The sequence below is a fragment of the Helianthus annuus genome, chromosome 7, assembly GCF_002127325.2.
Source record: "Helianthus annuus cultivar XRQ/B chromosome 7, HanXRQr2.0-SUNRISE, whole genome shotgun sequence".
Lineage (NCBI taxonomy): Eukaryota > Viridiplantae > Streptophyta > Magnoliopsida > Asterales > Asteraceae > Helianthus > Helianthus annuus.
Window position 1 is genome coordinate 111,458,774 of NC_035439.2, and position 12,838 is coordinate 111,471,611.

A 12,838-nucleotide genomic window follows, 5' to 3' on the forward strand; every position below is an offset into this window, starting at 1 on the left:
CCAAACCCTACTCTCTCTTCCCCCCTCTCTCTCGCTCGTCGGCAGCTTCCCATCATTCGAAGCCTTTGTATCTCGATCGAAACAACTCATTCGGCATCCCGGTTAGTGTTCTATCAATGTTAGTTTTCTATGATCTGGATGTTGTGATTGTTATGATCTTATGTGATGACTTAGGGTTTCATGCTAGTAGAATTATTGACGGAAATTGTGTCCATGAATCTGAAATAAGCCTTTGGTTATGATGTTAATATGCGGGATGATGAAACTAGGGTTTTGATAATCTATGATTTCATGATAATATAAGGAATTGTACGCAATATAGTTGATAAATGGTTTGGTATGTCAAAACGGTTTTGTTGTGCAATTCTGATTTAGGCAGTTGATGATTGGGGTTGCATGATAATGTTTGAAATAACTGTTTAATTGAACTGATTAAAATGATAGGCATGATTGATAAATTGTGTTCATGATTAGATTGTATGAATGTGTGTAACTGCTGCCAAATATTGATGTTTGATTCGATTGAAACTAGCTAAATGTGATAACTGCTGTTACGAGAATAATGGGCAATTAAAAAGGAAATCAGTTACATTTTCATGGTTCTGACTCGAGACTAAACATCACCAAATGAGAGAACCCGAGACCAGTCTGGTTGCGGTTCCGGTTTTGACTCGAGACCTCATGGTCTCGACTTGTATTGCATGACTCAAAACCTTGTAGGTCTCGATAATTGAACTCATCACTCGAGATCACCGGTTGCGACTTGAGACCTCAGAGGTTGTAAGTCGAGACCTCATGGTCTCGACTGATTGTCACATTCGAAACAAAGCTTGAACTACTATTTGGGCTGAACACTGTTTGTTGGGCCACGAATGTACGGTGGGCCGCACATTTGAAACAAACCGTGTATTATCTAGGCTTTGTGTTTATTTTATTGGGTTGTACATTGTAAACTGATATGCTATGTGATAGTAAACTGTATGCGGTGTTGAACTGATATGTTATACGTGTTGCGTGAGAACAATGAGGGTATTTCTTGAGTACGAAACTGATTGTCATTGGTAACCACATTAGGATTTGGTTGACCAACTTGGAACACATAACTTAACTAACCGAGCAAATCCAAGGTGATTTCACTGCTCTCTTTACAAGCATGCGTCCAGTGGGAATAAACAAACAAACATTTCATCCCTGTAGGGGATACTTTACAAACCCATATCCTTGTAGGGGATATGGGGCAGATATCAGTTAATGTTGGATAATACACTCACTTCCTATCACTTAAGTCCCATCTTACTACCGAACTAGTTGTTTGTAGGGCAACGGGGTTATTAGTTGATAGCGCTATTAGGTTTGGCACCCTCACGATGTACTTGGATAGGACGGGGGTGAACTAATGACCTTAACCACATGACCAATGTTTGATAGAGCATTGGGGAAGGGTAAACAACAACCGTCTTGTGGTATCGAGTTATTATCAACATGACTTAAACAAACACTTGGTAACAAACGTTTAATAAACTGTGAACTCGCCAGCTTTATGCTGATACACTTTTTCTGCATGCTTGCAGGCCATTAGGTACACTGACATGGGACTTGCTATCTAGGAAGCTGGAGTGGTCATGGGTCATGGCAACAGAATGGACACTTGAAGTTGGAATGTTTTCTAAACGCTTTATGTTAAGCTTATCAAACGATAATTAATGGTTCCGCTGAACATGTTTGATTTTCAAAACTGATGTTTGAATTATACTATTCTCTTTTAATGGAAACTTCTATTTTTACTTATGGTTCAATGTGATTGGTGGCTAGATCCTGGTACGTCACATGCCTCGCGGGGGTTATTTTTGGGGGTGTGACATGTCTCATCCTGAGAAAATCAGTTTACAAATAATATAATAACAAAATAATAAAAATAGTATCGATCTAACAAGATATAACAGGTTTAAGAGGGATTAATCTGCATACCAATGATGGTGTTGCTTCCACAAAAGCAGGTACAAAGTCATTAAAAGAGTTTGGGTATTTATACCTAAACATATAAGCAAGACGAGGGCCCTCCCCCTAATTTAACTAAAGAGAAAACAAATAATATTAAGGGAGAATAGTGCCCGGATAGTCCCGTCAGAGTGGTGGTGGTGGTCAATGTCGGAGTTACAGATCGGAGTTGGTGGTCGTAACATCGCCGTCAGAGTGGTGGCCACGAAGGAGATGAGCTCGCGATCTGAAATCAAATATCTCTGGCAACATATCTCTGGTTAACAACTATCTACGACAACATACAACCTAATCCCTTTCCCCATCGAAGTTGTCCGGCCATCAATTCTTGGGTGATGGTGGTCCTAGTTCTTGGAGCTGGTGGAGGTTGTTGAGAGTTTGAATATGGTGGTGGTGATTGTCGGTGGGTCCCACAAAAATGGTTGGAGGGGCTGATTGTGGGGGTATGTTATGGTGGTGGTGGTGGTGGTGATTTGATGTGGTGTGGATGTGTTGCAGATAAAGAACGAGAAAGAGAGAAAAGGGAGATGGGGTGGGGGTAGGGGCAGGGGCAGGGGCAGGAAAAAGGTGGGGTCCAACTCTTTTTAATATTAACTTTTTATTTACTAATTTAATAGTAAGGACATTTTAGTCATTTCACATCCACTTAACTGGATAAACTAACCATCATCCGCGCCAGGGACTATCCGGGAACGAAATTGCAAAAGTTGGGGACTATAGATGTAATTTTAAAAAGTTAGGGACTAAAGGTGAAAAATGGGCAAACCACAAGGACTATCCGAGCGTTTTTCTCTTTTTATTCTCATATTCTATTTATTCAAATCGAATTATAATATAAAAATTAACCTGTATTTTTAATTCTTTCTTACTATTAATATATAATCGGTTACATTCTAATAGGGTCATTATATACTGTTATATGTATTTCTATCTTATCTATCTATACTTTCTATAAAAGGAGAAATCCCAATGACATAAGAAAAGATGATGTGTCAACCAAAGAGGTTGTCTAACAATGTTTTTCTTATGTCATAAACGATGAGGTGGCAGCCATAGAGGGAGCATAGTGACATCATAAAGCTTAGTTTAAAATACATTTAAAGTTCAAACATCTGCCATCAAACCACTGTCCCTCTTTTAAATTTCAAAGGTCTGGCCCACATTCAAGCTCTGCGCTCATTCAAATTCCAACCTCTGCTCTCCAAATTTCAAATTTTGGCTCCAGATTCAAAATTTAAAACATATACATATATAAACTGAGTTCACTAATCAAAAATTCAAAATTTGTGCTTCACTTTCAAAATTCAATCCATTTCTCTCTCAACTCTCTCTCTAACTCACTTTCTCTCTCTCAAATCCAGACCAAACCACCGTATCGTGTTCTTAATTATTCAGTTCATATGTGTTGATTATTAGTTTATTACCGTATCCAGACCAAACCACCGTATCCAGACAAAACCACCGTTGGATTCACCTAAGAATTTAACAAGGATTGGATACAGTCCTGAACTAGGGAGGTAGGCATCGCATAAACTATTTTTAACAGTGTATTACTTCTACTGAAGCTTCAAATTGTCAAATACTAATTTATATAACCCTTCCTTACACAGAAAGAGAGAGAAACGAGATCTACAGACGGTGAAATAGAGAAAAAAACGCAAATGAGAGAGAGGGAAGAGTAACCGCAGCAAGCAATGGCCAGGTAAATGTGTTTTTTGTTATTAGCTCTTTAATTTCTCTTACTTGGATTGTTTTTGGGGGTTTATTGTCTCAAGGATGTATTGATTGTGAATAGTGTTTGAAATTTTGTTTAATATGGAAAGTAGATCACTAATTGCAGGTATAAGGTTCGGAAGTTAGGTCTTAATATATGGTTTTGCAATTACAAATGAGAAGTGTTGATTATCAACTAATTGTTATAAATTTAAAAGTGGTTTTGTTGATTATGAGAGTTATATTCAGAAGTTGAGTTCGTAATTTGCAATGGATTAGGTTTGAATTATAGTGATCGTAGGAGAATTGACTAAGGTTTTGCATTTGGTTGTTTACATTTCTAAAGGTGTGATATAGGGTTTGTAGTTTTGGTTGTAGGTATTTGGGAGTTTGCATGATGATGTTATGGTTAACTTTGTGAATGGTCGATGATTTTTTTGCTTAAGTTAAGAGGTAAGTCTCTAGCTGAGTTCACATTCTTTTAAAACAGGCGATGACAGCTAGCTCAGCCAAAAGAAACGAAAGAGCCGAACGAGTCAAAGCAGAGGACCAAAGAGCCACTAAACTTGGATGTAACTCCTTACACCGATAAGATCATCGCTGAATACATCTGGTAAGTTTTTTCCCTTAAAAAATTAAGGGAAAAAGATTTTGTATTCACATACATAAATGTTTAATAGCTGTTTGTAATGTTCTAACACTTAGTTTACTGTTTTATCTAGGGTTTCTTATAATTAGTTTTTGATATCAGTTAAGTTTCGATGATAATTTGGAAGTGATCGATTTGATCGGTTGATTTCGCTTGCTAATTGTTACTGAATTGCTATTAAATCGCGGTTAATTCGGTTTTAGGTGAAGATGGTTATTGATTTAACTGTAATATGAATATTAAGTTTCGTGAGACTGATTGTAACTGTGATCAATCCGTTTTATGAACATAGCGATAAAAGCTTCATGTTATTAATTGTATTTAGCGTAAAATGCCATTCAGTTAAACTGAGTTCACATTCGTTTATCCCAGTTTGTTCATATATTAATCATGTTATATCGCGTGTTTAGGTTGATATTCTTTTAGCGTAAAATGCCATTTTCGTCCCTGAGGTTTTGGCCAGCAGTTAAACTGAGTTCACATTCTTTGGGCGTAAAATGCCATTCAGTTAAACTGAGTTCACATTCTTTTTTCCCAGTTTGTTCATATACTAATCATGTTATATCGCGTGTTTAGGTTGACATTCTTTTAGCGTAAAATGCCATTTTCGTCCCTGAGGTTTTGGCCAGCAGTTAAACTGAGTTCACATTCTTTGGGCGTAAAATGCCATTCAGTTAAACTGAGTTCACATTCTTTTATCCCAGTTTGTTCATATACTAATCATGTTATATCGCGTATTTAGGTTGACTTACTAAGAGGTCAGCTGCGAAGAGTAAGAGAAAGATATAGTAAACCCCTAAATTCAACATCGGATGAAGAAGATCTTCATCTTGCAGAGACCAATACTAACATCAATGACCAAGAAGCTGAAACAAAGGTGGAAGCTGTGTCGAAAGAGAATCTTTCGGAAGGGTGTAATCAAAATGAAACGGTGTATCGGTTGGAAACTTCAAAGAATTCATCTGAAAAATTAGTTCATCAGCAAAAGCATATCTGCAAAATCAGTTTTTACTCGCTGCGAAATCAGTCCGTTCACGGAAAGGTGTTTACTTGTAGAATTTGACTCATTTGCAGTTCCGTTCAACGGCAGAAATTAGTCGTTGTTGTTATTATTTGTTGCAGTTGCAAATCAATCTTTGTTCAGTCATTATAATCAGTCGTAAAATATGTTCGAGGTTCGTGTTCATTTTAGAATCAGTGTAAATCACAGACGTTATTCGCTGATCAAAAGCAGATCTGTTGTTGTTCAGTCCATACGTAGAATCGTTGTCCTTCACTGAAATCAGCCGCCGTAGAAATCGTTGATTGCAGATCTGTTGTTGTTGTTCATTCCATACGCAGAATCGTTGTCCTTCACTGTTATCAGTTGAAGAAACAGTCCGCAGAATTAGTCCGTTTAATCACCTGCAGAATCGAAGGAATTTGAAGAAATCGAAACATTATTGTTCAGTCCGCGGAATTTTGTTCCATTCGCTGAAACAAAGAGTTTTGTCTGCAGAATTAGATCATTTCGTAAACTGCAGAATTTGGTTCGGTTCATTCACTGATTTTTGTGCATTCGCGCAGAGTTTAAATCTCATTCACTGTTTTGAAGTTCATCAGCTTAGCAGAATTCACTGAAAGAAGTATCATTCATTCACATAATTGTTTGTTTCAAAGTTTATTTGCGCAGAATTCACGGAAATTGATTGAAATCAGATTCATTCGTTGCTGCAAAAGTGTTCGTTCGTACACTTAGTCATCCACAGAATCTGTTTGACTTCGTCCAACCGCTGAAAATAGTATTCGCAAAATCCATTCGTCGCAAAATCAACTTGTAGTCCATCGGCTCGACAACTTGAATCTGATTCCGCATGAATTTGAATTGTTATTGAGTTGTCGAAACTAGAAATGAAATCTGTAGTGTTAGTATACAGTTCCGAGATAGAAGCTAGAACGGATCCACGTTTGGATATAAATCGGCAAGTTGTTTCGGATCCACATACGAATGTAGACTGAAAGATGTTGAAGAAACATGGGTTATAATAAAATCACAAAACATCATGAATGATGAAGATTACATAACACATGAGTTAAATGCCAAAGAAAGTGTAGTGCTTGAAATGTTATAATCCATTCACAGTACCTAATTACTCTTAAATACGATAACTTTTTAAGCTTTTTTTTGTTGTTTTCCTTTTAATCAATCAATTATCAGTTCCCGGTTGCAGATGGTGGTTGAGGGAGGTTCCGACAAACCGAGGTATATCGGGCGAGGTTGATGAATAAACAATTCAAAAATATGAGAAAGAAGCCAAGGATAAGAGTAGAGAGAGCTGGTAAGCCATTTAACATAAATTTGAACACACTAATAAAAGTTAGATAACGATCTAAATTTTTACGTTCACTTTTACTTTCAAATTTTTTGTTGTTTTCTTTTCTGATGTTGGGGGATATGCGCTGGACTCACATCACGGATTTGTGATTCAGTATGGATTTAACAGAAGGTACATAATCCTTTCGACTTTGCAGTGTGCTATTGTAGGATTTGATATTAGATTCAAGTTTCACTCTGGATAAATTTAAGATGTACTAAAACCATAGGATTTGATGCTAATAATCTTCTTAATATTCAGAGTGACCGTTTGAAGAAAGTTTTAGAGCATTTGAATTCCTTGTCATACCAGTTTTTGTTGAATTAACGTTAACGGCTAATCTTAGGTGAAACAATGTTTCAAATCACGGATAGCGTTAAAACAGTGTTTTGAAACCACTTTTGAAACGACTGTTAGGTTAAAGAGTGTTTTGAAACCACTGTTAGGTTAAACAGTGTTTGAAACTACTGTTGGCTTAAACAGTGTTTTGAAACGATTGTTAGGTTAAACAATGTTTTGAAACCACTTTTGAAACGATTGTTAGGTTAAAAAGTGTTTTGAAACCACTGTTAGGTTAAACAGTGTTTGAAACCACTGTTTGCTTAAACAGTGTTTTGAAACGACTGTTAGGTTAAACAGTGGTTTCAAAACACTGTTTTAATGGGTATAGAAGACAACTTCATCATACGACTCAAATCTCGGTTTCTTTTTAGATGCCATTGCCACACTTCAGAACTGTATTTGGTTTTGAATTTATCGACCTCAAAAGGTAACTTGGATTTTTGAATTAATTTTCTTTGTTATTGTTGGCATATATCTTTGCACTTTGCGCTGCATATGGTGTCTTATGTTCCCCTGATTTATATGATTTCACAGAACGACAGGCAAGGTTGAAGCATAAAGCTTAGCCCAAGCCCACAACAGTCGAGGTAAAGACTGAGACCCGAGCTCGATCAAACCATATAACATGGTAAAGTTAGGCAAAGATCTAGCTAAAGCCAAACAGTTGCAAGGAGGGACATACTACACAATAATGGCTGAAACACGAGGGCAACGGAAGTGTTTGTTAAAGGACTTACACACATGAGTCGGACGATGATGTTATGTTGGTTAAACTACCCATGTTTTACAGGGGTTTTAATGAAAGCTCTTTTTATGTATACCATTCATACATAATCCATTTTTATGTAAACCTTATAAAATGTAAAATCATTCATTGTTTAATAAAATGTGTTATGCATGGTTTTCTAAGAAACCACCCGTGTTTGTACACGGGTCTTACCGCTAGTATTTTAGATAATAAAGTAAACCTATGGAGGACACGTGTCGTATTTCTATGTATCCTCGAAATTCTTTTCTCGCACTTTCTTTTCTCTTATTTAGTTATAATCCTTAAATAAATTACCCTTGATTTTTTATTTCTAGGTAAGTAATTCTTATATATATTTGATTAATAATTAATAATATCTAATTTTAACTGTATCCTTATAAATAAAGATATACATCAACTTTTTTATAAAAATAGAAGATGTATAATTCAGTTTCGGATTATCAAATCATTTTGAAATTCAAAGACACGAATCGGGTTTTAAAAGCTAAACTTGGAATTTGTTTATGATAAACCCACTATAATTCTTTTTTTCTCATTCAACTTTTTACAGTCTTTTTTTTTTTCCAAATGTGAACGAAAGCCAAGTAGGAGTGTTCATATTTTTAATTGAACTCGAACACCATAATACTTGAATCGAACCAATCCACCTAATTATAAATATTCATTTTCTTATAATTAAAAATAATCATTATATATAGATATTAATTAATGATAAGAATATAACAAAGAATCTTATTCCTATAAATGTTTAAAAACATATAAAAATAATCTATTAACTTCACATAAAATTATCTTTAAATTAAATAAATAAATTCATTTTATTTCAAGTTAAAATCTAAACTGGAATATCAATCCAAAAATATATAATTGTGACAATATTGTTACTATACGAATTTGTTTTTGGGATCTGTAATTATTAACGAAATTAATTCATCAAAAATCATAAGCCAAAATACCCATGTAAAACAAATTTTAAATGTGAAATTAATTATTAATCTTTTAAATAAACTTATATCAAGGTCAAAATTATGTTAGTTAAAATATTAAAAAAACAAAAATTAATGATGATAATTATTCTTTATGAGTGATTGAAAATAATAAACGTATTAAGAGATTATATTATACTTTATACAGCTTGTGCAATACACATGTATTTAAAGACATAACTTTTATATTACTAAGTATATAATATTACATTTGTTTCTAATTAATGTCACATGTCTTCCCTTCTTCTACCACAAAATTTTACTTATATTTTATTTTAATTTTTTTAATAATTAATACATAAATATCACTAATCTTATCCTTATCTTTTAATATAAATTATTATTATTATTATTATTATCATTATTATTATTATTATTATTATTAAAAGAAAGAGCTAACGATAACTAAGATCTATTAATCCACATGTCAAGTTTTTAATGATGTAACTTTTTTTTAATTTCTAGCAATTGTTGTTGTATATAACTTTGTTAGTTCATAATTGTTAAAGCATTCACATTGAATTCTTTATCCTTATTCCTACAAATAAACTAAAAATCACTACTTTTTCTCTCTTATTTCTAATTAAATAATATTTTTATATCTTTATCATTATCTTTTTTTTCTTCTTCACTTACAACCACTTCTAAAAATATTAAAAAATTTATAGGGATAAGCAGTGTTTCCTATATATTTACAATTGAAAAGTAACATTTTCTCTCTTCTTCACTCACAATCATTCCTTATAATATAAGTAACTTACTCACATATAACCTAATAAAAAATAAACAAAACAAAGTACAATGTTATAATTAGAAAATAGCACATCAAAATTCATCTTTAATGACATGTTTTGATGACTATATATGTTAATCGATTAAATTACATTTTATTCAACATGTATAATACACCCTTATTCAATATGTGCAATCCACGGGGTTTTTTAAGATATAAACTCTTTTATTACTTAGTATACAAAATTATATTTAATCAACCCGTGTAACTGACGTGTGCACGACTACACATATTTTTACAATGAAATTACACACGATTTGGTTTTAAATTTATAAAAGTGATTATTACTTTTACATCAAAACACACACGAAAGAGGCAAGTGTACCCCGTCATATATGTAGTAACGTATCGGTAAGAACCAAGTATCGATCCAAGGAAATGGACGGAGAAATAATAGTAGACCTTTGTCACTAAACTACCGGTAAAAACACAAGTTGTTGGATTTTTAATAAACTAAAGTAAGCATAAACAAATACTTATAAAACATAGTAGATTTCAAATACTAAAATAGATAAACATCCTTACTTAATACACTACCAAAGCATGTCAACTAAGTCGGTTTTGGCACTAGAAGCATTCGGTCAATTTTCCATTTTAAGACAATTAGTATCCCTTTCGGGAATCCTAACATGACAATCATTCGGAAAGCTAAAACGATAAACACACTTTAACCACCTAAAATTGTTCTTTAACGTGCAATTGATAATTGTCTATGAAAATCTCCTAAAAATAAGTTAGTCTTCCGTTAGGAGTTTTCTAACCTCACTTAAACAAGGAAAGCGACACCGATAAACACAATGCAACCACCGAGACAAGCATAAACTAGATTAAATCACAACCGAGTTCATTTTACAAATCTTGCACATAAATTCACCAAGATAGCAATTTTGGCCTAAACTACTAACTAAGCTAACAAATCATGGCAAGAATTTATAACGACACCATTTAACCCGTTAAGGTCCTTACGTGACGGCAAGCTTTCTTGATTAACAATAATTACATTTTATTAAACCACTAACCATTTCTAGTAGCATGGTGCCCACATTTTAACCAAGCTAAACTAGTTAACCAAGTTTAAAGTTTACTAATACATGATTAATTAAGCTTAATTTTTCAACTATCTCAATTAACCAAGTACCAATCATCCAACACAATTACTTATAATCAAGAAATCAATATCAATAACAAGGTTGCAAACTAATCATCAAAGATTAACATAGAAAATACTTCCAAATGTCATTACAAACATAACAAAATTATCAATCTTAATGCTTGAAACATAACAAAATTATGGAAAGACTTAAGAATTCAAACCATAAACAAGCATAAGAAAGAGAATCCGGATAGTAATCGAGCTAAACGAGACAATGTGGCTTGAATCCGGGTGAAAGCTAACGCCTCCGGAGCCTGAAAATCGCCTGAATTGCTCTCCAAAATTCCAGAGTTCCGAACAGAATGCTACTGTCTGTTTTTTATAACATTTTGCGATCGCACGGTCGTGCCAATAAAGTGCACGACCGTTCACTTTTAAATTACGTTGCACCGTACTTTGTGACATCAGCAGAGTTGACTGGTCTTCGAGGTCGCACGGGCGTGCCATGGGACGCATGGTCGTTCATATCCGGGTTAGGGCGGCACAGGCTCTTGAACGGGTGGTCCATTAACGGACATTGGCTGAACATCGAAACCGCACGGGGTGCAATCAGACGCACGCCCGTGCGTCACCGGGCTAAGCTTGAACGCCTAGTCGCACACTCGTTCATTGCCGGGCTGGACTTGATATGTCGGAGGTGCACGGTCGTTCCTCAGACCGCACGACCGTTCCGCTTTCCCAGGTCAGTTTTCTAACAGAATGTTCACAGCTTCGTCGTTTTGTCCGGAAAGTCCTCGTTTTCACTATCATCTTGTCTGGTATGCTGTTTTATGCCTGTAAACAAAAGTATACTTGATTAAGTATTCGAATGACGGTTTTACGGCAGAAAACGCATAAAATGGGGATAAAATGGGGGACTAAAGTATGTGTAAATTAGCGAATATCAAATCTACCCACACTTGAACCTTGCTTGTCCTCAAGCAAGCTAAACTAAAATGCAATAAAGGATAGAATCAAACAAGAACGATAATTTACACACTATTTATTGAAATAACTACGAACGGTTAGCCGGTTTTTTCGAAAGACAACATCAAATGAATCAAACCAAAACAAGCATATACAAATATATGGTGATAACCAAAAAGCCGTGACTCACTTTCGATTGACTTAACATGCTAATCTTCACACAACTCACAATGTTCACACACACTCGGTTTTATTTATGAAACATACATAAAATGTGTATGTGCAAACACTCAATGCCTCGTCAATAAAATGTGTAATATCATAAGCTTGTCATAAGATTTCGTCTCCACCAACTAACATGCGAAAAAGTGTAAATCAAGAGGTCTTTACGGGTTGTAACGTTAGGCTTGGGCGAAGGGTATGGAAATGGAAATTTAAAGTGGCGAAAATTGTTAAAACTCGGTTTTAGCGTTTTAACTAGCGATAAACAATACAACTATATATACAAATGCCTTAAAAAGGCGACTATTGCGCAATCGAGCTCATCAACGAAATTTTAACATTTAAGCATTCAAAATTGCTCGATTTTTGTCAACTTCACCCTATTTTAGGGTGTTTTATTTTCTGTTTTTTTAGGTTGCTAATTATACAATAAACTAAAACAAACGCTAGTTAAACGATTATTTTGACCGAGTTTCAACACAAAAGGTTTAAAACATAAAAAGGCTACATTTGGCTAAATGGGCGATTATGTTGGGTAAACAAAGGTAAACGGGAAGGCTCGACATGGTTAATCCTAAAGGGTAATGTAAGGTTTACGGGAAACATAACACAAAGAACAAGGCTAACACAAAGTGGTAATCTAGGTGCCTCTATCACTTCTACACGATTTCGCAAGTTCATGGTCTTAACAAGCATTCTAGTGACAAGTTCTAAATTACACATGACATCCGGCTCACTCCTACTCCAAATGAACAAATATATAACAATATCAAGGCTCAAATATGCTCACGTAACGGAGGGAATGGGTAAAAGTGTGAAAACTATCATGCAAGTCATTCTTTGTTTGTCACGTTTTTCGGTTTTCTTTTTCAAAATTTATTTTGCTTGTCGAGTTTTTATCAAGTCCGAAGCTTTTTAAAATACAACCAACTAGTTTATTACTAAAAATATGT

General features: G+C 34.6%; 1 long non-coding RNA gene across 10 annotated transcripts; it reads left to right on the top strand.

Moving 5' to 3' along the window:
- The first annotated feature begins 3,290 nt into the window (after positions 1–3,290).
- Positions 3,291–7,933, top strand: LOC110868316. Of its 10 annotated transcripts, XR_004862371.1 has the most exons (8): positions 3,291–3,515; positions 3,609–3,700; positions 4,202–4,324; positions 5,103–5,402; positions 6,571–6,678; positions 6,830–6,846; positions 7,428–7,483; positions 7,591–7,921. It is a non-coding gene; the product is annotated as an uncharacterized LOC110868316 (long non-coding RNA). The 10 variants fall into 10 exon arrangements; XR_004862368.1 differs by having other exon boundaries at positions 6,571–6,846; positions 7,591–7,925; XR_004862369.1 differs by having other exon boundaries at positions 7,428–7,924.
- The last annotated feature ends 4,905 nt before the right edge of the window (positions 7,934–12,838 follow it).